The 23,997-nt window shown below is 38.1% G+C and overlaps 1 long non-coding RNA gene across 2 annotated transcripts in view; it reads left to right on the top strand.

Annotated features, from left to right (window-relative positions):
• LOC135417109 (uncharacterized) overlaps nt 1-3,030 on the top strand; it is a 39,842-nt gene extending 36,812 nt beyond the window's left edge. For both annotated transcript variants that reach the window (XR_010431896.1, XR_010431898.1), the window contains 2 exons: nt 451-661; nt 1,130-3,030. This is a non-coding gene — a long non-coding RNA (uncharacterized LOC135417109). The remainder of the gene's footprint in view (nt 1-450; nt 662-1,129) is intronic.
• The last annotated feature ends 20,967 nt before the right edge of the window (nt 3,031-23,997 follow it).

Below are 23,997 nucleotides of genomic sequence, written 5' to 3'. Positions count from 1 at the left end.
GGATCTGTGGCTTCTGTTGACCTTTTATTCATGCCTGCCAACACCAGCTTCCTTTCAAAGAAGTCAAATGTTGATTGAGACAACTTTAGATTTTCACAATGGAAAATTACCTTAGAAGTACTAAAATTACTTCTTTCTTGATTGATGTTTTCTTTCCTTTTTTTTTCTCCTGACCTGCTTTGGCTTCATGCAATAGCATACAAGTCAAGAAACAACAGCCATGTGGAATTGTCATTGGCAGCTCCCTGTGCCGACTGATAACAAAAAAATAAGAACAACTTTCTTAAATATATAATTTTAAAAAAAAGTTTACCAGATTTTTCTTAATAAAATCTGTTTCTTTAGCATACTAATATTAAGAAGTCCCAGAAATGTTAATTTATAAGGGAAAACTGTTATTGTCATTACCTTTGGTGCTTACATTTTTAATGTTGCTTTTTTTTCCTTTAGGGTTTTCTTCAGGGATGAAAGACTGGATGTTCTTTCAGTAAATGATTTTCAACTGCTGTTGTTGACCCCATACGACTAGAATAACCTTACCTGCTAAAATAATTTCAGCTGAAAGCTAGTGATTGACATTCGTAATTTTTAAGGGATAATAACTACAAGCTGCCTTTCAATAAAAAGGGATACATTAGAGGAAGGTTTTGTTTCTTGACGTGTAAGTATTACTGTTCACTATCTCATGATAATTTTTGTTTGTATGTGTGTATTTCAACTTCAGTTAGGGATAGCAGTGGATTCTGAAGAGCTCTTTGTTGTTTTGCCCCTTGCATAAGGTTTATTAGAGGAAATATTTTACCACTAGAGAGTGGTAGTGTTGAGAGACTTTAAATCATCAGATTATGGGGCAAGAATGTTGAAGTATGCTTTAAAGTTTGGTTTTAAGTAGGAAAGTCCCTTGAATTACTTTCACCTGGGAAATAGGAAAATAATTTTAAGAAACTTATTCAAATTACTCTGTCATGTCTTGAAATAAAATGCAACTGTACACCTAAAGAGGGACCAATTTCAATTTTGTTATATAAGGAGTAGCATATCAATGACTACTGAACAGAAATAAGTGTTATAAGAGATATAAGTAACTTTAATTCCTTCTGTGATCCATCTACTTATTCTTGACAATTAGCTTCAGTGACTGTTTCACAAGATGGTGTGTCAGGACTGCCGCAGTTCCTGGAGCGGGGGAAAAGCTGCAGAAGTCCCTGTGGAGACAGCTGGCAGTAACCTGCACTGCTTTGGTACTTGGTCTGAAAGGAGAAAGTGTGAAAGAGAGAATGATCTTCTCTGTCACTCCTACCAACTCTCCTGTGCTGCACATACTGATGCAGCCACCTGGACACGTATTGGAGAAAACCATGTATTATGTAGGAGTGTGAAGCATTCTGTGGGTTTGACCAGACACATGGCTTTCAATTCCTGCCTTTTGCGTATGGGCAGGGAACAAGATCATCTTGAGAAGGGTGATGAGAAGTTAAGTTACGAATTTAAAACCATAAGGTTAGAAGAAATTGCTCCACTGAACCTACTTTTGTCATTCAAATCATAAGGGAAAGTCTCACCACATCAACAGCCCACAGATAATCAAGGCAGAAAAAAGTTACTCAGTTTCTTCTTATGAGTTTGTTTGTTTGTTACCCTAACCAATCTGCATTTATCAGACGCTAACTGCTATTTTCTCCCAGTTTAGCTTTTTTGTGGGAGGTTGTCTTATACATGGAATTAGCTGAAATTTTGAGCCAGATATATTATCATCTGCTGTAGTGTAAGTCTAGGGATGTCTGTTGTTTCATTAAGTAAATTGCCTCAGCTTTTCAGGCCCAGCTACAACTAGACTTTGATCTATTAGTACTTACAGGCTCATTAGATCTAGTAACCCTGGGCAAAGGATCTTCGACATTATTGACCTTTTGGTTCAATCACATTACAGTCTTGTATCCTTACTTGAAAGGTTGTTGAGTTCAGCAAATGTATAATTACGAACATCATCATTCACAGATCAGCTCTAATCATTATGCATTTCAGTTTTTCTTTGAAAGAAAACAAAAACCAGAGGTTGCCTTTTTAAAAAAAAAAAAAATTTAAATGTCCAAATAATTTGTTCACAGATCGTAGAATAGTTTCAGTTGGAAGGGACCTTAAAGATCGTCTAGTTCCAAACCCCTGCCATACACAGGGACACTTTTCACTAGACCAGGTTTCTCAGAGCTCCATCCAACCTGGCCTTGAATTATTCTAGGACTGGGGCATCCACAAGTTCATTGAGCAAACCTACTCTCTTCTAGAATTAATCCATTCCACCCTGTCCTGTCACTGCATGCTCTTGTAAAAAGTCCCTCTCTATCTTTCTTGCAGGCTCCCTTCAGGTACTGGAAGGCTGCAGTTAGGTGACCCTTAAGCCTTCTCTTTTCCAGGCTGAACAAACCAAGTTTTCTCAGCCTTACTAAGTACATTTGATTGAGTTTCTAAGAAAATATCCCCTGGAAGGACTTTTCACAATTTACACTGTCTAATTAGGAAATACCCGTCTCTCATTTGATTTCAGACTGAGGTGACCATTTCAGTTTGTGGACAAGATCAAATCAAATTAGGATTTACACCCCACCCACCTCCCCACCCCCATCCCCCTTAGTCAATAATTTTGATTTCTCTTTAAGCAATCCAACCGGAAGTCCAGGGAAGGCATGAGATTTTGTAGAAACCTTTTCCTTCTTTTAAAGTTTTAACCATTATGCACCCAGAGACTTTTCCCAAATTTCTATCTTTCTGATGAAAATCAGGGTCTTCCTGGAAGGAGATCCAGTGATGCACACTGGTGGTCTTCTCGTCTCTTCAACACACAAGCACATACAGTTTTTATGAAGAGAAAACCAAAGCATAGGCAACAAGGATGTTTACACAATCCTCCAGTCTATTTCCTGAATCACTATAACAAGCAGACTACACATCCATGCCTTAAGTCATACATGCTACATAGTTCATGTGCAATACATGTACTTTATAATGTTTATTAAACATGTATAAGATTTATAGTAGTTTTTCTTTGACTAGAAGATGTTAATGTAATGCTATGCTAATCAAAGAAAAAAAAAAGTATAGCTTTGTGCTAGTCTGCGAATAAAAGATGTAAATATTTTGGCTTTCTGAGTTGGCAGGTATACAGACTAAATATTGTAGGTGTGTCTGTGCCTAGTGCCTAAAAAGCTGAACTCTGTTATTAACAAAATCTAGTCAATATCTCTGGAGTATATTTGTTGTCATTTTATAGAACTAACATTTAACAGAGACTAAAACTTTTGAACTGTGTTAGACTAACCTTAGCTGAAAAAAATGGCTCTGTGAAGTAGGTATGAATAGACACTTGTAAGAGCTGCTTCTTCCCAAGATGATTTCTTTAAAATAATCTTGTCTTACCAAGTAGAAAATGGTAAAGATAGTTGCTAGATAGCTGCTTTGATTTTCACAAGAAAGTGTTAACTCAGGGCTTATTTGTTTTCTGATGTGCAGATGTTCAATTTACGTGAAATGAATTCTAAAATAACTGTTCTGGGAAATATATCTCATAAAGGTTTACCTGGAAATCAATAGGTTACTCCTCAGCTTGTTCTTTCACCCTAAAAACAAAACAAAGCAAAAAAAAAAAACAAAAACAAAAAAAAAAAAAAAAAAAACAAAAAAAAAAAAAAAACCACCAGTGAAAGTTTCTAAAGGTGGAGGAAGTGTTTCTTTCAACTCACCTTCTGAACAAGTAAACGTGTAGATCCAGTTGGGATCCAAAGGGATCCAGCTCTACGGCCATGCCTGAAGTAGAGCAACCACTGAATCATTAAGATGATCATTATCTAAGCATAACCAAATCTTTTGAGGTTCCACTCTTTGATGCAGAAGTTCCAGTTCTTTTGCCAAAGGCAAGAGATATGCTGTGGTGTATAATTCTTCCAGCACCAGCCAACCCTTAAACTGGTTAAAATGTATTATAAAAATACAACCTTTTGTTAACATTCTTTTTACTTGTGAAAGTGGTGTTCCTTTCAGAGTTTTCAGCACGTATTATAAGTGTTAGTGTCAAAGCTCTGTAGGCCAATATTTTAAAGTTAGAGCCTTAGAATTGTAAAATAGCATGCTGCAATATATGAGAATGATTGAAGACTTTTCAGCTTTCTACTAAAGAAAATTACCTAGAGATTTCTGAGTACTGGTAGCTAATGAAATTGAACAGTGGCAGTTATGAAAAATATTTTTAGGCATTGTGTTATGTGATTGTTGTAGTTGTAGTTGTTGTTGTTGGAGAGTGGTGGCCATGTTGTGAAGCCATGAGCTGAGGAGCCCGGAGTCCCACTGGGGCTCTGCCCCCACCCCAGCCCCCGGCTGGGGGACTGCAGGGACTTGGAACAGTGTTAAGCTGGACTAAGTATCTGTACCTAAGAGCTGGGGGATGTTTCTCCACTGTGAGCAGCAGCAAGAGATACTGAAAGCAGCGGCAGACCAGCACTGACCAGAGAAACAGTGGCAGAGAGCCAGCAGAAGATAAGGAGCAGCAAACAGGCATTGCAGCCAAGGAAGAGAGACACAGAGTTGTCTGAAGAGAAAGAGAGCCAGCAGCAGAGAGAGCAGAACTAAGCTCTACAGAGAGAGAGAGAGTTTGGGTAAGAACTCCCCAAACCCCTCTGAGACCTCCTAGAGAGAGGAGGATGATGGACTCTTACTTGAGAAGAGTCTTGGAGTGCTACAGCACTGCAGAAAGGAGCTGAAAAGCTCAGGGCTTCCCGGAGCTGAACCGGGACAGCCAAAGGAATGCGAAGGAGGGCTTTGCCCCCCACTGCTTTGAGACAGAGCACGGTAGCTCTGCAAAGGGGGCTTGAATCCCCTGAAGATAAGGACCGTCACAAAGGCTTCTGCACGTCATTGATATGATGTGGTGAAGCGACCTTTGTCCGGGTGAACACAGCCCATGGAAGAGGAAGACCCTCGCTTGGAGTCGAAGGGCCGAGGGGCTTGGATACCCCCCTCGTGTGTACTGGCAGAGATACAGCTACAGCTGCTGCATGAAAGAAGAGAGCCTGCTGCCCTAGAGACACTGCTGCTCTAAGAGTGGAAAGGATCTCTTCCTTCTTCCCTCCTGGACTTTTATTTGGAGAGAGAAGAGATTTGATCCATTGTAAATACTGTTCTATCATGGTAGAGATAGTTAAGATTGTATATGATGTATTATACTATTTATTTTGTACAGTCATTGTAATATGTAATCCCTTCCCCCCATTTTGAGTCTTGTGTGGTGTCTGGAAAACCCATCTCACACTGAGGTAAGATGTGGGAGGGGGGCTTGGACTAGGGAATTGGATTTTGGGGCTCTCAAACCATGACAGTGATAACGTAGCTAACTGCAACTGCAAGGGGTTGAATGGATTCGTTCCCTCGTTAAGGTTCCCTTTTCTGTTCCTGTCTGAAGAAAGACAAGAAAGGACCCCTCTTACCTGTGTGGTGTATGGAGAGGTAGGTCTTCTAAGGGATTAAACAGCATTGTACTGTTTAATCTGGCTCTCCTGTAGCACAAGGGTGAGGAGAAGAAAAGGGCATGCCAGCTGTTATAGGTAAACCAAGGAAATTTGCTGCTCAAGAAAAGGGTTAATGAAGTTGCTATGTTTTACTAACCACTTTTTATTAAAAGTCATGAGTAGAGTGATTATGAAATCCTTAACTACAAGTTTGTCTACTGCAGAACACAATGCAGAGTGATTCAGTGTTTTTGAAGTTGTTTGTTATAGGTATATTGATGTGGACTAATGTAAAGGGGCAAGCCACGAGGAGTCATGTGGAGTCTTGTGATTAGATGACATCTCCGGATGGAAAGTTCCAGAACCACGACCTCATAGGGACTAATGACTTTAACATTATTGGTGGAAACCCCTCAGCAATGGCCGACCCCCGCGATTGGAAAAACCAACCACAGATCTGCCCACAAAAGAGGAACCAAACAGGGAGCAGCCTGTGAAACCCCAACCAATGGACTATTGACATGACTCAGGGGGGTGGTGTCAACCAAGGGTATAATTGTTGCTGTTTCGGTTCCCCATTTTGCTGACTGTGGTGGAGCAAGGGTTTCCCCCGGTCGCCCGGCTGGCCGCTTTTGCTTGTTAGCATTAATAAACCCGTTTTTGCCTTGCAACCAAAATTATAGCCTCATTTTTTTATCGATATCACCAGCCTTCTGGAAAACACCGGGGAAAACAAGAGGCCTCTGATATGGGTTGAAGAGCTGGAGGGCACCTCTATTCCTCTGTGTAGGTGACATAGGGCAGAGCCTATGGTGCCAGGATGGTGGAAGGCACCATGTGTTTATACTCATTCAAGAATTTACTTGTCTGTATTCTCTTCTTATATAGGAGACGAATGTATTCTAAAGGGCTTTCTTATGAGGGAATTAATGCACACTGTAGTGTTGAATGCTGCACAAAAGCCACAGTCATGTTTGTTCTAAGGATTGCCTCAAAGCTGTCTTTAGCAGGCTATGTAGTGTTGAATGTTATAGAAATACACATATAAGATTTATGCTACATTACAGTCTCTAGCACATAGTGTACATTTGAGCACTACAGACAGAAAAGCTTAAGCTTAGACAATAATTGTTTTATCTCCAGAGGAAGGCTTAAACTGAGGCTAGAGTCACATGCAGCATAATAGCAAGAAAGACAAGATGCAGAGAGCCCTCTGTGTGTAAGGCCCTGAATGAGACGGGAATTTTATTAAAGAGCGATCAAGGATGACATCCTGTATCCCAGCATAGTTGCACATCACACTGCAGTTCCACGCAGTGCTGAGAGGCCATCTGCCAGGTGGCACAGAGGAGGCCTTCTCCAGTCCCTGCTGCTACTGTCATTTAGATCATGTGCTCTGTAATGTTATAACTCCTTAACTTGACTAAAAAGTTGGATGGCTTTCTTTGCATGAAGGATTGAAGTGACTTGGATCATAACATCACATGATAATTCAGGTTGGAAGGTGTGGTGTATTAATATAATAGGTAAATGAATTACATAGACCCAGCTAGCTTGTTGGGGGTCAACACCAAATCCTCTTTATCCAAATGAAACGACACCTTTTATATGCACCTCAAAGTAACATGTGACTTCCTTGACCAATTACCAAGGGCATCTCACTGCCCATGTGTGGGAGTACTTGGGACTTCATTTCCCAGGATGCCTCATCTAGCATCTTTCCTGTAACCTGACTCCTACAGGAAAAGATCTCTTGAAGTCATCTCATCTAGCCGCCTGCTCAAAGCAGGATCAGGGCTCAGATCACACGTGGTTACTCAGAACTTTATCCGGTCTGGGTTTGAGGGATGAGGACTCCAGTAAGTCCCACAACTGTGACAGGGGAGGAAGCAGGGTCAAAACAGAGAACAGAAAAAAAGGGAAGAGAAAAAACCATGGAGATCTTTCTCTGGAAAACACCCAGTGAATATAAATACATGGAAAAAGTACACATTTCCAATACTGGCAACTGTACGAGGTATCTCCAATGAATAGATAATAACAGGGTAGAATGTAGAGGGCAAAAATAATTACTTTAAATTAAGGTATGCTAAACTTATGAGCTCAAGATGAGTGATGGGTCTCTGTTATGTCATCAGTTATATTAAAGAAATAACTGATGTATTTTAAGCCTAGGAATATGTATTTATGCAGGTATATGTAGAGAATAATACATAAATGATGGTTAATTTTAATATCTGACTTATTTACATAAATCAGTGAAACTCAGAGAAATTATCTGGAGTGCACACAATGGGGATGTTTACAGGAGAACAGCCACAGAACTTAGTAACTGAGTGGACTGAAAAGCTCTGCCTCGGGTAATTAGCAGTTGTTGCTTAGAGTGCAAGGAGCTGGCTGCAGTGAAGGATTAAAAAACATGCAGTAATGGTAACAGACAAGGATAAGGTAAAATGAAACATTCTAGAAAGTCTACATGATCTTTAAGAGGGCGGTAGCTGTCTACTCTTTTATGTGGGTCCGAATCATAGGTCATTTACCTCCACTGCCTTCAACTCCTAGAACACTTCCATCAACACTGTCTCCACGCAATCCTAAACATCCATTGGTCAGATTATGTAACGAACACATCTGTTCTAGAACAGGCAGCAGTTACAAGTATCGAGACCATGTTGCTGAGAACACAGCTGTGTTGGGCAGGGCACATCTCAAGGATGAAGGACCACCGCCTCCCCATGATCGTGCTCTATGATGAACTTGCCACTGGCTGCCACAAGAGAGGAGCCCCGAAGAGAAGATACAAGGACTCCTTGAAACAACATCTCAGCCTTGGCCATATTGATCTTCATCACTGGTCTACTCTGGCCTCCAATCAGGAATTCTGGAGACACACTACCCATAACGCTGCTGCCTTTGAGAACGCACGCAGGATCACCATTGAAGAGAAAAGACAACGCAGATAGAATTGTGTCTTGCTGATACCATGCAAGGAGTCTTTCTGCTGTGCCTTTTGCAACTGGTCTTATCTATCTCACATTGGCCTCTTTAGCCACCAGCACGCTTGTAGCAAATGTGGGTAGAGCCCTTCCCAAATCTTTGTTCACAAAGCCTAGCCATGATGATGATGATGAAATTAGGGTACAGCTAAATATGAGTATGAGATGTGCTATTGTGCCACAATTTATCCTGGATGCCTAGTTGTTTTTCACAGGGTATAAAGAAGTTGTTTTATAAATGTATAGTGGATATTCTCTATGTCTGACTGAGGTGCCCTGAATCTGTATTCTTTTTCACTTTTTTGTTTTGTTTTAGGATACTAGCCAAGTTCTGTATACAGTTTAATTCTATATCTAATGTAAGATGATATTTTACAATTATACAGCTATCAATAAGCACGTTCAATGAGTATGCTATGATTTATAGTAATTTGCTTATAGGTCAATCTGCTACTGGCTAAGCCATGTTCTGAAGGATGCAACTGGATGCCTAGAAGGAGATTTGAACCCTCAGAGACTGTTTGTGACATTCAGCTTTTTGCAAAATCAGACCATGTTTGACAATTTATGGGGAAAAAAGAATTTCAAAACCAATAACAGCAGCTCCATATGAGACTTTTGTGCTAGACTTAAAATCATGGAAATAATAATGATGAAATGTGTTAACTTGGCAAATATTCAAAAAACCCTTTTAAGACTAGCCACTCTTCATGTAGCCAAGGGAAATATTATGATAGGAAACATAGCAACTAAAGCACATTGTCAGAATGTATGGACAAAAAGATATTGAAAACTTAAAAGGATAGTTTTAGTGTCATGGACTTTAATTCATCTAATCATGTCCAGTTCTAGCAGGTAGATATTAATTGAATGCACACCAGTTGCTACCTAACATGTGAATCTGTAGTACTCAGAAAATTTATTTTTTTTTTTGATGTTTAAACTTTGCCCAGCTGTCATGAACCATCTTATATGTGATTACAGTAGTTCATCTAATATAAATTTCCAGTCTTTCCTTATTTTCCTTGCATTATTAATCTGTGAGAACTACTGTTGCTTTCTTGAGGAAGGCAGGCATAACAAATAAGACTTAGAAAGTTTTATTGGTATTTATTATCATAAAAAAGCCTAAAGAATATGTTGAAGATTAAAAAGTGAATACAGATCATACCATTCAAGCAACAGTGTCATACTAGCCAGAGGCTTGTGGAAATGAGGGTTATCAAGTCCTTATTCTCTGCCCATAGACAGAATCTGCTACTCCTCTCTCATGCCATGCTTGACAGGAGCTTGTCTGGCCGATCTGTAGAGATGGTAGAACCTAGAAAGGCCTTATCCTAACAGCCTTTACTGATATATTGTCTCATGGACCACAGGATGCTGAAGCTGGTAAGGGACTGTGGAGATGAAGAAATACCTCAGTGTCACTTATCCGCTGTGCCACAATATCAGCATGCTGCAATTAGGTACCATATAAACCAGCAAAATGTAACTATATACTTCTTTAGTTTTAAAAATCTGAAAGAGTCACACCTCAGAGAGAAAGATTTTAAAGCACCAGCTGCAGCATTTTAAACTGTTATATTGAAGTATGATTTTGCCTTCCCAATTCAAAGGTTTCGTCTCCAGCTTCTTTGGTGTATTCTGTTAATAACAAGGCTGTCTTATACCTTTTGTTCCTCAAGAGGATAACAGAAACGCATAGAATGGCTGCCAAAACTCACTGGCTACATAGAAAAATTATGTCATCAGCTCAAAATGGATGCAAAATTACTTCATCTCTTGAAGGGAGAGAAGGTAATAAGTTTTGGAGTCACAGTCCCTAACTGAGCCAACCAGTCAAGATTAATGCTATCTACTGGGCCTCAGGATGTAGATTACTCCTAAGTAATTGATCACTGTAATTCCACCACTTCACACTGAGAAATTAACATGATGCCAAATTTATAGTTGAAATACGGAATCTGTGAACAGTGTTCTGCCCAGTTTTGGAGAAAGAGAACAATAAAAAAAACCAAACCAAGAGCTATGCTACCTCATAAAGTATTTTTAAGAGCTAAAGAACATCTGCTGAAGCTTCAGCATAATTGTCAGTCCATACAGAAATAGTTCATCACAGTTCCTCTCTAATTTTCCTTGTGTTCAAAATTCCAAATTGTCGATAAATCTTAACATTGCAAGACACTTGTACAAACAAGCATTCTTTGTATACTCCTACATTAGTCACTGTACATACTATTTAACAGTTGACTTTACAAATATGGCACATTGCAATGTAAGTAAGTAATCATGTCTTACAAATCAAAGGTGAAATGTATGTTGCTCTTAAAGGCTCATATGGGCTGCTGGCATATTATTTTTTTATCTAAATTCCAATTCTCTCTTTGTCATGAGTAGCAGTAAGCAAGTTGCTTGTTATTATTCCTAATAATTATTTGCATCTCAGTGAAGTATGGAAACTCAAACTAAGATCAGGGTCTCACTATGACTGGTGAAATCATACTGTAAGAGGGAGTTCAGAACTGCTCAACATTAAGGATGTTCTAGGAGATTCCAGGGATGTAACCATCATGTCTTCGGATCCTTGGGTGAAGGCAAGACACAGTCCCCTTAGCATTTAGCTATTTGTGTAAACCATTGAGGTGACCACAGATGTACTTTTTCTACGTTCTTCTAGTCTTCCTACATCCTTTCTTAACATTTTAGAAATTCTTACCTCATAAAGAAAAAGGCAATTTGATTTTCTATTTAAAATAAATAAATACTGTTAAGGCATAGCTGTAGCACATGGTCCACAGTCAAGACTGCTTTGAGTAGCGGTTCAGCAACCATTGTAAGAGTCCCACTCCATGACTTTTTAGTAATTTATATGTCTATACAACTACATAGATCTTCCAAGATAAGCGTACACATATAATTTTCAAAAAGTATTGACATTTCCAGTGTTTTGCCCAAAATATTTTAATGTTTCTTTTCATTACAAGTGCAATGATACAGAAAGATTCAGCCACTGCTCCCTTACCTCCACTTCTAACATGTGATGCTGGTCTATATATGAATACTAAACTGTGGATTTTGATATTCTGTAATAATAACTCGTTTGAAACCTTTGGTTTCTCAGCTTCCTTTAAAATATACCAATTGATAGCTGACAATTTGAGTAAAAGCAAATGGACGTCATCCTTATGATTTTGTGTTGCATGCTTTTACTGTACCATCTTTGCTTAAAGTGTGTCAAAAATCAAAATTTTCAAAGTTTTACAAGTATTTAATATTTTCTAGTGAGCTAATTGGCTCACTTTTTCATGGCTTAAAATTACTTCAGTTTACATATATTAAAATATTTCTTAGGTTTCAAAAATGTTAGCTTACAGTCTAGTCATTTGCTGTATTTAATGGATCTTTAATTAATTGCTGGTTTTTTGTAAAAGGCTAATGATGCTTGCTTTGGAAGTGTAGAGATTTCTTATCTTTTTTTATATAAAAGAGAATTTGGCTTAGAGAAGACAACTGACTGACAGAACCCAGACTGATTCTAAACTATCTGCTAGAGCATGATGGTATTTCATCTGAAATACAGGTGAGGAAATCAAAGTTTTTCTGGTTTGGGTTTCTTCATTGTTTTTTGTTTGGTTGGTTTTTTTGTTTGGGTTTTTTGCATGTGTTACCAAAACATGACCTTGTACGGGGCAAAGAAGGTACAAAAGAAGTCTAAACTGATATGGCAGTTCTCTAGCTATAGGGAGGACATGTTAAGCATTAGAAGATCCCAAATACTACTGTAACTGATGCCTAAGTTTTGTCTGTACTTAATCAGAAACAGCAGATACCAGATGGAAAAGAGAATAAAACCTGTCATATTTGTAAAGCACTTGGATCTCTCTCCCTCTGCTTCTGTATCTTTGTTTCTAAATTGTGGGAGGCGTAAAAACATATTTTTGTGTTTAATGATGAGTCTTTTCACTGATTATTTATGCTTTTTATGTTGCTGCCTCTGGTAAGAAGGTGCAAGATGAGAAAAAAAGTGTTTCTCATGACCTTTCCTGTTCTGGAAAAAAAACACCTAAACCAACCTCCTCATGATTTGTCATCTTGTTTACAAGTTAGCTAAGCTTTGCTTTTAAAAGAAGAACAGTTTGCTGCTTTTATGATTTTATGAATTATGTTTGAAGGCAGTTTTTGCTTCTGTCACTTGGTGCAGCTGTGTGGGGAATATGTTGGAGAATTTGATATACTACTGACATTATATTATGAAAGCAGTGTCAGGTTTTGTTTGTGCAGATGATAGCTAAGAGACCCAAGTGACTGTCAGTTATTACTGGGAACATCAAAGAAAATAAGCAGATGGGAATGAAATACACCCAAATATGGGACTAAAAAGTTATGCCAATTTGTTGCACACAGTGTCAAGACATAAGGCATTTAATGACATTACAGCTTTCCAGACCAGGTGCATTTTTTTAAGTTGACTAGTTTTGTTTAACCTAGGAAAAAAATGAACAACAAGAGAAAAATAAGAACGGTTCTCTTGATAACTTCTTCATACTAGGATACTTGACATCTCTGCAAACATTTGCCCTAAAAAGCTATGACAGGACAGCTGTCACAGAGCACCTCATGATAACTTTATTTACAAACCATACAAAATAAGCACCTGAAACATCAAGATGGTTATTATATAAATGGCATACAAACTAGTATATTTATAGTATTTTATATACTACATATATACTACTATATTATATATAGGGTACTAGTATGTTTATACCTATGTTTTGGGATGATGACTGAGTCAAGCCCATTTTATAGCTTATGTGTTCCAGAAGTGGCAGCATGTTTGACACTTCAAGAATCTCTCTCATCTCGCCCTGCACTTGCTTCTTTGGATGTACCCAGATGCTATTCATCTGTACATTTTAGGAGTTACAACTAAAGAATGAGATGCATCTCCAATCTGTAACTGGACAAGAAAGGGTGGTAAGGCACTCAGATATTTTCTAGGGAGCAGCTACACCTGAAGTTTTGGTCTGCTTTGGCTTTGCTTTATACCCACCTTGTATGGACACAGGAATGACATTTCACACATCTCAAGTATAAGAACATTTCTAGCCACTGTAATGCCAGTGCACAGTAGAAGTAGTCAGAAATGCAGTAGTCTCATTCTTCTTGGATGTTATCTTCAATTCTTCAAACATTTTTACATTATTAAACTTTCATATCTGTGTACAAGACCTCTAGATTGCTACAATAAAAATTTACCATGGATGGTACAAAATGCATTTTGCCCAAGTCTGTGACAATGGAAGTACTAGTGAAGGAGTTCTAGCAATTTGTTTGTTGTTTGAACAAGAAACCATGAACACATAACAAAAGTTGTCACCACAGGAAAGCAGCTGGAGTCCATTTTCAAGGTAAGCACCCATTCTTATTCATGCTTCTTAATAATCTTTTTCAAGTAGTGATGATAAAGGGCTGTTTAGCAGATCAAGTGAAGGGAAGGAAAGCAAACATGATAATGTTTCAGATACTGTAATGAAATTTCATTTGGTCTTTTTTAATGACAAAACATATTGCAATAATGACACAAAATAGTTTATATTGAAACAAGAAGATGTTTTTGTGTGAAATAAATGATATTCACAAAACATGGTTAAATATATTCAGATTTAATGAGAACATGGTGTTACTGGGAAATCAGGTTGTGTGGGTTACCTTAAGCGTAGCATTCAGATGTCATAAATTAGTATAATGGAAACATATGACTTGCATATACAAACTCATATACTTATTTAGTTTTCATCTTTCAGATTTTTATTTGAAACCAGAAACACCTGAAATATTCCTTTTAAATACAAAGACTTTCATGCCCTAGCATCACTGAAGAAATTGACATTTCCAAAAAGGCATTAAGTATTTTTCAACTGGATTTGATTTTAGTAAGAAGTACTGTTGATCATAACAGTCTAGGGTCAAAGTACTAAAAATTGTGCAAAATAATTAATATTCAGAACTAAATGATGGACCAGACTGATGAAACAAGGATGAAAAAAAAATTTTCATATATTTTGCTGGTTATAATAATGTTTATATTTATATGCAAGGAGGTTTACTGAGAATTGATGTATTTTCACATTAGATATTGTAGAGTGTCAGAACATTGTAAATAATCTCTATTTTGACTTAATTTATACGAAGTAGAGACCTGCTGAGCATCAGCAAAATCAAAATGGTACTACCAACTAACTGTAAATTCAAACTGGTGTGTTTATAACTCATGATCAAAATAAGGAACTTTTTCATTCTTTTAAACTGCTCACGTGAGGCAAAGCCAGCTGTGATGTAAGATACCACAAATTTATCATAGCTTATAGTTTTATTTGTGGTTGCATGAAATCTGAGTGTATATTACTTATCATCTGCAGTTTATCATGTCATCAAATCAATCAGTTGCAATTCTGGGAGCTGCTGACAAAATTATTACTCTATTATTATTATAAAACGATTATATGTTATTATATTGTTTATATTATTATATCATACAAGCCCTCTGATATTAATATAATATAATTAATATAAATATATTAGCATTATTATAATATAATATATCAGAAAATCATAACTGTATTATTAAATAATTACTTCATTATTACATAATACAGACTATAATATAAACATCAACCAGATCTTAATAATCAGTGAAATTTCTGATTATATTCTGGCTAAGAAATGTCTGTGTATATTAAAACCACAGAACAGTTTCTGTTCATCTCTATTGTATTTCAGCCTCAAGATTTTGACCAACATCAGAAGAAGGGCTAGATTAAAATGATATATGTTGACCTGACCAGAACAAATAGGCCTCATCTTTTAAATTCTGTCAATTTGCATTTAGCAAAGAAGTAATTCGGCAATATGAGGAAGTGGTTGATCAGGACTGCTGTTTCCGGATCATTCCAGCTGGGAACGATGATACATGGAGCAATCCCTTCATACCCCTTGTCACCTAAAGGATGTCATCCATGGCAATCAGAAAGTCGCAAGTGATACCTCTGCCTTGTGAAAAGCCTCAGACCTTCCAGGGAAATCCTCTGTCCAGTATCAACTACTGTATTAATATGAAGGAAATGAAGCTTAGGATAGGGAAATGGCAGGAGTTAAACTGGAGAACAGTCAGACATACATGTTAAGTAATTTGTCGTAGAGAAGATGAAGTATGTTATCTGCTGAGCACTCATTTTCAATGTTTGTGTCTTCTTCAGTCACTTGTATACAGTTAATCACTTTGATTATGTTTTCAAAGGGCACTCTTTAAGGTTTTTTAGTACAACTTGAGACTTGATGTAGCAGTGATATTCAAGAAGCTGTTATATCAAGGAACAAAGGCTGCCATAAATAAGGTGGTATGTAGAAGAAGCTTATAGATTCAGGGAAGAAGATCAAAACTATCCATGTTGGTTATAACTGTCAAAGGCAGAGAAGCACCACAAAAGGAAAGTACTTCTTCCAAATCGGGTATTTCAGCCTCAGCACTGAACAGCACTGCTTCTTGACATGAGGAATATGTAACTGTGGGAAGAAGGTCATCTGCTGTCCCACTGCCTAAATTTGTCAAAGCCTAGGATGCTCAGTGTAGCTATGGCTATTGTTTACAAAATGTTCCAGGAGGGATGGTTAGGTCAGTGGTAACTGCTAGGGGAGGGCCATTCTATCTAGTGTCCCTTATCCCTCAATTTTCCTGTGCCCACAAATGTGGTCAAGATGACAAGACTGTGCAATGCTTTTCCGTTTAAACTCTACCCCTTCTTTTAGTCAATATGTCTTATGCCTAGGACTGTCAGGTCCTTGAGCAGCAAAATGTCATTGTCTGCTGAGAAGCCCAGAGCTAGCTCTGCCAGCAACTAAATCAGGAATGTGCTGGTTATCAGCATTTAGAGCAAGCATTTAATCTCTGATTGACAGGGGGTCTGACACAGTGTTTTTCAAGCAACCACCAAATAACTGCCAGAACTTCTAAGAATCAAATTCTCTGATTAAAACAGCTTACAAAATTGACTACAAATGCACTCCTCTTCACCTGGATGAGTGCTAAATAAGAGAAAAAAATAAGTACAACAAAACAAAGAAGTGGAAAAAATCTATAAGCTATAGGGCATATATTCATAAAATCAAAAATTGTTAATGTCAGAATGTTTTAGCGGAGCATCTCACACTTCTTGACTTTTGTTCTGACATTTTACACTAGGATGAACACAAAACATTCATGGTTTTTTTTTCCTTACCTGATACTGAAAGTGTTTTCAGAAACAAGCAAAACACAAGGTATTTCTGTGGCTGGTGTACAAATAACCTTTTCAGAACGGTAATAGTCTCGGCATTTTTTTGAATTATAAAACCATCCTCAGACTGGATGAAAAATGAGCAGCTCTAAAAAACAAAGTTTGGCAGCCTCAGGCTCTGTTCACAGAACTTTTCAAATACACAACAGAATGACAAATTTGCAAAACAGCAAAAATACCAAACTATGCCTTAACAATGAACAATATTTTTTCCTGTCCTTTGCCAAATATCACCTCTAACACTGACTAAAAAATTACTTCCTCAATAATGCATTTGGAAAACAAATTCCATTGCTCCTCAGATGCGCTAGTTAACATTTCTTTCCTTATTCAACCACCCACTAAAACTTTATTTGTCAAATGTTACGATGACAATCTAGTATGCTTTTCAAGTAATGATCAGTCACTTCTAATTACTACATAAGCTGAATGTGGGACTTCCCCAAACTAAGATCACTCTCTCTGTTGATAATTTCACATCTGTGTAACTTTGTGTGTGTCACGCATGCGATACTCAGAACTAAAAAAAAAATTGAAAGTCAAAGTACTAATAAATTTGGTAGCCATGTGGCAAATTTTAATAAGAAACTAGTAACAGGTCTCCTTAAAGAGAACTAGGAGAAACAATTTTTGATTTTTGACTGGAGTGTTTTAGATTGAGTATGTGGAGGGGGAAGGCAGAGGTTCATCGGGAAAGTGTAAGAGGCTGTCTCAGGATGTTGTGTATTTTCATTTCCAGAAAAGGAAACATGACTACCTTGGTATTTAGGCAGAGAAATTATAGTAAATCTGATTTAGAGAAACATTTAAAAGAGAATATAACATCAAGAGATAATCAGAAAGGATCACTAAAAAGCAAGAAATAAAGAACAAATCCAGATGCTTCAGCAGCTGTGTCATTAAACAGCTAAAAGGAGTCTCGCAGCAAAAACAGAGGGTAGTCTTGATTGTTCATGAGTTTTTCTCCTTTTCAGTCATCAAAGAGAATCATTTGTGATAGTGAGGTCCTTTACAGGACTAGGCAGCAAGGGCTCACACAGTCTTTTTTAAATTCACATGTACTGCAATGATTTTTCCAAGAGATGTTCCTCTTTTGCACTGTAATTCATTCTGAGAAGTTGTTAAGAACTAGCTTGTTTGAGCTAGAGCTACTGCAGAAACAGTTGTGAAAGAGCATAGGAAGATTGTTCCCTTGGTGCATTTGGAAACAGCGGAAAATGTCACACAAACAGATGAGCAGTTCCAGAAAGCAGAACTCATATAGGAAATTGTTTTTTATTGTACAATATCCAATGGAGCATCCTGCTAGGTTTGTTTCTTGAGGGCTTGCCTGGACATGCAAAGTTTTGATTTTTGTTGTTATGGAGATGAATATTTGCTTTCCAGAATCACTTCTGGTGTTTCCAGTCTGGTGTTTCCAGTTTCATGTCGCTGTTAAAGCTGGGGACGGCCAATGCGACATAGAATCTTCTTCCAAAGTAGGGGTAGGATTACAAGAAGGCTGTAATCACTTTATTGTAACAGGTTGCAAACATTTATACTTTTCACATATCACACATGTTGACTTTCTATTGGTGTCTTCATATAAACATATATCAGGCTATATGCATGTCGTTCTGCTATTGGTATATGTACATCAGGCCATCAGGCCATCCACATATCAACCTGCTATTGGTACTTTCATGTATACACACACCAGGATTGGTTGCAAACTAGTAAACACAGGTTTTGTCAAGTCATCCTGACTTGCAGAAAGTACAGGAAGTCCATTTCTGTCCTCCATTTTCTTCCTGTCCGAAAGTTGCCCACATTCCTCTGCATGTTGTATTCTTTCAGGGGTATGCTGTAATCTGGTCAATGTCGATTGCTTCATTGATAGGTGCCAGGCTGCTGACAGACCTGCTGTCAACCCTGATAGTTTCAGAGTGGTTCAGAGACACCAACCTGTAAGCTGCCATATGGTGTCCATGACCTTGCGCTGGGTGGTGTATCTTTACTTCAAACTTCAAGAAATTCTGTTACATATCTGTGCTTTTAGTCAGTCAGAACTAGACTTCTTTGTGAGGTACTTCAGTCCACTGATCTCCAAAGGCCATTGTTTCCTTTCCTTTATCTTTTATTTTTCCAGTACCAGGCTGTGGCATTTTGAATGCCCAACACCCTGGGCAGAGGAGGTGAGCTCCACTGCATGCAGTTCTTGAATGCCTTTGGCAATATTTGAATGCCGCCTTCCCTCAACCCTCCACAGTTTCGGCCCACGAAGAGTTGTCTGGATCTGAAGAGCCGAGTGCTCGTGCCTTGTGGCCTGGTAAGACCCAGAGAGAGAAAGAAGAAGCAGAGGCAGTGCCTGCTGCCTCCCCTCTCCTTAGAAAGTCTGCTGCAAGTATGAATAATGGGAAAATCATCACCATGTTTAGGGGCTGAAATCCTGCCTGGCCTTATACAGTTTCTCAAGGGGAAGGGTTGCAGGTTCTCTGTGGTCTTTTGTCCCACAGTGTGCTTTCCATTAGTATTTGGCAGGATGTGGAGCTTTAATTTTGCAGTACATTAATTTCCCTGGTGGTTTGCTAGAAGAGACACATAAATAATACAGGGGGGTTGTGAGAATAAATGCATTAAATGTTTAGATACAACAGTGGTGAGCAACAAAGACACAAATACAGTAAAGAATGTATTAGATTTGTACCATATTAATTTCCTTGTTCTTCTCCAAAGTTATTTTTACACGGACCAATACAGGAAACTACGACAACACTTGAATCTGAGAAGAGTCCTGGAGCAGCACAGGTCAAAGTGTTCACGGAGGAGCCTACAAAGGACTACATGGAAGGTGTAACTTACTTCACAGGCAAGTTTCTGCTAGCCTTGTTCGGGGTATGTCAGCAGTCTTGAAGATAGACAGGAGCTTGGTAGGTACTTAGAAATTTTGACATCCTAAGAAACATTTGCTTCTTTTCTCCTCCTGCATATGTAAATAAAAGGCAGCATGGCAGAGCTGCTGGTAGCTCCATTCCTTAACTGAGGTTCATGGTTTAAGATTATTTCCACCATGTTACACAATTATGAACTGTAGTATCGCTCCAGAGCTACTTGATCTTTTTTCTATGTTCTTGGGGACTAAGTCATTAGCTAATAAAGACTTACTGACATCCATTAAAGACATAAGAAGGATCTCAGCTGGAACATATTTAAAGCCAGGAAGATTATCCATGTTTGTGCAACTTCAGATAAACCACATTCAGTGGTTTTAAAAGAGATCAAAGCTCTTAGGTATTTCTGCTTCTAGAAACATACTTGCCTATAGTCAGAAAATGTGTCTAATACATGAGAGATGTATAGAGACTGCTTTTTAAATCTTTCTTAAAACCACTGAGGAAGAACCAGACTAAATAATCATAAATTTTCTGGATAACAATCATGTATCTAACAGGTGGTCAGCTGTGTGATGCAGTTACTAGTTAGACCCTATCCTACAGGTGAATATTTTTTCTTAGAGGACAAGCTAACCCGTTAGCTCCTGAAGAAAATCTAAACAGATTGGCTCCAAATTCTTGCTTCCTTGTAGTAAAGATTAGCAAATAAAAAGAAAAATTACTTTTCCAATACTTCATATTCCAGGGTATTGAAAAATATCTGGAAAGATCCACATTGATTTCCATGCAGGTTAGACCTGCAGGTGAGTCTAACAAGGCATAAAAACTTCAGGGTTTGTTTATATACTGTAATCAGCTGCTGAGAAAAATTATTTTGAATGGTAAGTTTTGACGCTGACCCTGTCTCTTGCCAACTTCACAAATTATTCTTATTCTGGTGCATTTTCAGGGAAAATTCACAGTGCATCACTCCAATGTCCACCATATGGCTACTGAGAAAGATTTCCACAAAACGTGTGTGAACATCTCTTAACAAGTTGCATTTGGAGTTGAAGAAAAGTCTCTTTTTTTTTGTTTGTTTGTTTTTCGTGAGGTTTTCTTCATCTGATTTGCCGCATAAATTTTCAGGTATAGGTCACCAGCTTTGAAACACAATCCATTAAATGGGGTTAATGTTGCATATATTCCAGTCGAGGTAGTAGTAATACTGCATATGAGCTGGTTGAATGAGCTACAGCAGGGTGGGTTTTTTTCCCCCAAGATTGACAATGCATTCTTATGAGATAAATGCTTATTTGAATAGATCCTTTCTTCCTTTTTATCTCTGGACAGTTTTATAGATACTTGTGCTTGGGTGCCAGATTTCCAGAGGTAATATGATATATCAAATTTGAAGTGATAGGAGAAGAGTAGTTAAAGTAATTCACTACATTAATTTTTATTTCAATTATATGGAAATATAATCTAGCCTGGGAAATATGTGAAATTGCTCAGGGTCACAGAATAACCCACTTCATGTGCACGTTAGCAAGTTACAAGTTACAACAAGTTTAACATCCCTCTAATGTACAATCTTTGCATATATTTCACTCATAATTACTCTGTTTCTGGATAAAGTAGCACTAGGCAAGCCATGATATTGTTCCATCCAGAAAAAAAAAAGAAAAATCTATTTTTTCATGAGATTTTCTATTGCTATAGTCTTTTGTCATTGCTTACTTTGGATCGTGCAGTGTGCCCAAAAGTCAGAATAATAAATTTCTTTGATTCAGGAGAAGACTTTCCTGAGGGTAATACTTTGCCTTTGCTGTGTAAAATCTATAAAATGCCTGCCTAAAAACAATATAATCAATAAAACAGACACTGAAATAGGGATGGATAATAGCATTTTCAGTCTGGAAAGAAAAAGAAACAAAATAGCCACACATTTCTATGGAATGCACATTTCTGCCCATGGCTGTCTGTGGCATTTTATGCTAACTGAAACTGATTGTTTTTTACCCTGAAACAGATTTTGCTTCATTCTTGTTGGAGTTTTGTATCTCCTCATACTCCATCCCTGGTATCCAGTAGAGCAATTGAACCCCTGCCCAACAGCTTTATTGCAGAAGAAGAATGAATGTGCGGGTTGATAGGATGTATCGCTACATTACCTGTAGTTGCCCCTAGTAGTTTTACAGTGAGATTTTCTTTCTGATGAATAAAAGTTTGCATCAGAACTTTGGAGCTGCAAATGAACTATGAATGACTTTGGAAGTGTAAGATTTTGTGACTGTGTCAAGAAATTTGGAAATTAAAATGGGAAGAAAGTGGCAAGACAGATACTTTCTGTAGACTTTGATTGTCCAAAAGTGGCTACCTTAAGGGGGAAAACTATAAAGTAAAATTATTGATTAAAAGATCATCTCGTTCTTTCATGCAAACAAACACTGCCTGGTATGTTCTAAACAGATGAGGAGTTCTATACCTCAGTGTGGAAAAACAGAAACAAAAACTGTTAATGCAAACACACTAAATGGATTGTGACCTGATGGAACAGTTATGACTAAGGAGCCTGGTGTTTGGTGTGCAAGGATGCACAATTATAGGCCAGATACTGAGAGGACACAATGGACTTTATTACTGAAACCATGACAGAAGCATTTAAGGGATACAGATCCTTTGCATGTCTGCCACTCAAGCATTTGGAAAGATCTCACCAGTACAGGGGAGACAAATGGGACTTTTCTGCCCAAATATATCTTTGATATGATGTTATCTAAAGAAATGAAACAACCCTGTGAGGTACAGAGATGTGGCAGAGCTCAGAGGGAATCATTGCTTCCTGTGGCAGGAACCATTTAACAACTGGAAGCACAAGAATCCATACCAGCAAGCATAGCCTGCTTAGTCACTAAGTTGTCACAAATTTTCATTGCTTTCAGAAATTTTCTAATAGGCTTGCTTTATATATGAGCCTCCAACCTCACTTCTTGGTTTTGTTATATAGTCAGAGATATATCTGGGGGAGGATGGAAAACCAGCTTCTAGGTTGAGGGGAGTCAGCCTTTATCCAGAAAATTTTCGTAACATACTGTAGTCCAATATGACAAAACTGTAAGCATGATGCTTTCATGGTGCTGGGAGCACTTTGTGGGTGAGATGCACAACAAACAGGCCTTTCAGGGGGAGGTAGCAAGTCATACATGAGGAGCATCCATGTTCAGAATTTGTAATCTGGCTTCATTTTTTTCAAAGCATCAGCATGGGAAAAAACCACAAAGGCCAGGTTGGATGGGGCTTTGAGCAACCTGGTCTAGTGAAAGGTGTTCCTTTCCATGGCAGAGGGGTTGGAATGAGATGATCTTCAAGGTCCCTTTCAAACCAAACCAGTCTGTGATTCTAAATCTGGATTCTTTACCCAGCATTTGAAATTCTGGGCTTGACATGCAGTAGGTTATTTCAGCTCATTGTGAGTCATAGACCCTAGCTATAAATTGAGGTGAATGATAAACCCAGGTAAGAGTGACTTCAGACTGAGTGTGACCAAAAACACTTCTGGCCACAATATATAAAGCACACAGAGGCTTAAGAAAGATAATCCTGGAACAATCAGATAAGAGATGCACTTCTGACAACCTCAAATCAAAAGGGGTGACATTAGCAAAGAGCAGGGGGTAAAAAGACCGAACTTCAAGCACAGCTTGAGAAACTGTGTCCTAGACATATCATAATGTCTCTAGAAGGTGCCCAAGGGAATTGCCTTTTTCCTATATTTAGGGAAAATTTGTCTCACTTGTCATACAGGTAGAGGCATGTTAGAGCAGGCTGAATTCAAAATGACTTTTTATTTTGTGAGCATTTTGAAAGTCAGTTATTAAACATGATATCCAGAAGCTAGGCATTACACATGAGCCTGACTTCCATCCCTGGTGGTAAGATCCAGTTTATCTCCAAGAACTGAGGTCATGAATAAGCACAGTATGTCAGGAAAGAGTCCACAAGGCTTCTGTAGAGAGAAATGCTGCCTGGCTAACCCACAGGAGTCCCAGGAGGTTACTGTCAGGGCCCTGGATTCTTCCCTTCTCCTCCTCTTCCCCAACAATTTAGAGGCCTCACGCACAGGCAGTGTCCTGATAGATGTCAGTGAGCATGGAGACAAAAAGGGATCTAGTGGAGTTAATATATTTGTCTTCTCAAAAAGCCTTTGAACACAAGTTTTATTCAGGGTTGTTAAATTGCCATGGGACTGGAAGAAAAATTGTTTTATTGACCAAAGTTTATTAACAGGTAGGAAGCAAAAGGTAGGTCTTAAACA

This window comes from Pseudopipra pipra, chromosome 1, assembly GCF_036250125.1.
Source record: "Pseudopipra pipra isolate bDixPip1 chromosome 1, bDixPip1.hap1, whole genome shotgun sequence".
Taxonomy (NCBI): Eukaryota; Metazoa; Chordata; class Aves; order Passeriformes; family Pipridae; genus Pseudopipra; species Pseudopipra pipra.
Note: the sequence above shows the minus strand (reverse complement) of the source record. Positions and strands in the feature narration are given on the sequence as shown.